The sequence below is a fragment of the Rhagoletis pomonella genome, unplaced genomic scaffold, assembly GCF_013731165.1.
Source record: "Rhagoletis pomonella isolate Grant_MI unplaced genomic scaffold, Rhpom_1.0 Rhpom_scaffold_00003, whole genome shotgun sequence".
In the NCBI taxonomy this organism is placed as follows: domain Eukaryota; kingdom Metazoa; phylum Arthropoda; class Insecta; order Diptera; family Tephritidae; genus Rhagoletis; species Rhagoletis pomonella.
Genome location: NW_023458557.1, coordinates 19692343 through 19694961, shown reverse-complemented (window position 1 = coordinate 19694961; position 2619 = coordinate 19692343).

Sequence of the window (2619 nt, the reverse complement as noted above, 5' to 3'; positions counted from 1 at the left end):
GTAAACGGTTTACAGCAAGGAACAGTCAACTCACCAATACTTTTTAACATATTTCTTCTGGACCTTATAGATAATATTGAAAATATCATCTCATATGCTGATGATCTCGTCATCTATCACGCAGACAACAATATGTGTGCCATAAACTCAAATCTCCAAGAAGCCTTCAATCGGGTTGAAACTTATTCAAAAAATTGGCACCTAAAAATAAACCTAAAAAAGTGCGAATCAATCTTATTTAGGCCCTCAGTAAAAAAATGTAACCGTGATATACAGAAAAATTGGAAAAAATTTGGAATAAAATCAAATACAAATGACTCAGGTATTTCGGTACAGAGCTCAGTGAAATATTTAGGTATAAACCTGGACAAGTTTCTATACTTCAATGATCACGTAAATAAGCAGTTGAAGAGGGCCACGAGTGCATTCTTTTCATATAAAAAATTATTCTATTCACGACACCTATCGTCTAGAGTAAAGATAATCATGTATCAATGCTTAATACGACCTATAATTACATACGGCGTTCCAATATGGTTCAACATATCTCCATCCTACATGGAAAAAATTAGAATTTTTGAACGCAAATGTCTCAGAGTATGCACTTTACTGTACAGAACACCACAAAGCGATTACACAAAATATTATTCTAATAGTCACCTCTATAAAATATCCAAAGTTCACAGAATAGATAATTACATGATTAATCTTATAAGGAAGCACATACAAAGATGCTTAAACTGCGATATGAACAATCTCATAAATGGGCCATTCTACACTAACGAAAAGTACATAAAAAACTCTCTGGAACTAGGACTTGTCCCGCCAGAGGCATTTATCTACCTTGATAAAAAACATATTGGTGCAAAACTATGAGGCTCTGCCGATTTTGTACCACAGATACCGCAGAGCCACAGATAAATCTATTAAATCCTCTAACCCTGAAGAAAACGAACTTCGGTTCGATATGAGTATACCTTTCAAAGATATCAAAGCTTTAGAAAATCTCAAATCCCTAAAATATTGGTGGCAACAGGACTAACCTAATATACGTAACATTCAGTTTTTAATTTTTATCGGCTGTTTTTATCTTATACCCAATAAATATGTTATTTGTATAATGTTTTTTTTTTGAATTTTTTCATTATACTCCTAAAATATAATCTATGCTTGTATCTATTAGTGATCAATGAACAAACTGTCTTAGTAATAATTATTACCACAAAAGTATAGAATTAATGTTAATCACAGATGCTGAGAGCTCAATTTGGGACATTGTATCTTATATTCACGCTTTAAATTTATTAATCTTGTTTATTTAGATTAAGAAAATTGATGTACGAAACCTTAAAAATAAACACTTAAAAAAAAAAAAAAAAGGGATTACCTGACATGGCCAACTTTTCGTGACATGTTCATGGACATTTATATTTTGAATAAACGGCTTACACCAGTAGAGAAGCTATATCACCTTACACAGAAAACGCAGGGTGAAGCCAAGGAGATTGTTAGCAAGTGTCCCTTAACTAATGAAGGCTTTAACACAGCCTGGAAGCATCTCTGCGATAGGTACGAAAAAGAGAGAATTCTGGTCAATACGCAATTGAAGATTCTCTTCAACTTGAAGGCGGCCGAAACTGAATGTGGAACATCGATCAAAAGATTACAAAGGGATATCAACAATTGTATATCTGCCTTAGAAAGCCATCAGATCGATATTCTAAATTGGGGCCCAATAGTAACGTACCTATGTTCTACAAAACTGCCGGAGGTGACACTTTCACTATTTGAACAATCGGTAGAGAATAAAACTGACATTTCCAAGTGGACAGATATGGACCGATTCCTTTCAACTAGGTTCCAAACGCTAGAATCAGTCTCAGGTTTAAGAGGAATCAAAGCCACCAAAGGTTCCGAACTATAAGCATTCCAAGTCCTTCGCATAAGAGACTTGGCGCTTTTCAAACAAGTGTCGCTGAATATATGTGCAAAATGTGCCAGAGTAACGAACATAAGATGCATCAGTGTCCAAGGTTTTGCAAATCATCCGTAGACGACAAGGTTGCTTTCGTAAAAAAACAATAATTGTTGTTTGAACTGTCTCGCCTTTGGACAATTGGTATCGAAATGCACTAGTTCTTTCAATTGCGCCAACTGTCATTCTCGACATTACTCACTCCTACACGTTCAAACAGCACCTCCAAAAGCAACAAACAGGAATGAGATTTCTGAACCTTTGTGTTTCAAATGCGACGCGATTCTACAAAAGGCAAAAGCAAAACGGTTACTAAGGTAAAAACACATCATGCTAACACAAGCAAAGGTGTATTATTGGGTACAGCTCGTGTAGGCATTCATTTTAATGGCACGAATTTCTCAGCGAGAGCACTAATTGATTCGGGCTCTCAGTGTTCTTTCATTACGGAAAGGCTCAGACGCAGAATTAACCTGCCGACCAAGAAAATGCATGCCCAAGTTTCGGGCATTAACAATACGGTTTCTGCACGGGTAAAATAATCGTGCTCAGTTCAACTTAGGTCACCCATTGATCCACTGATTTCAATAGAAGCGATGACGTTAGTTTTACCAAGACTTACTGGAAATTTGCCAACGTGCCAC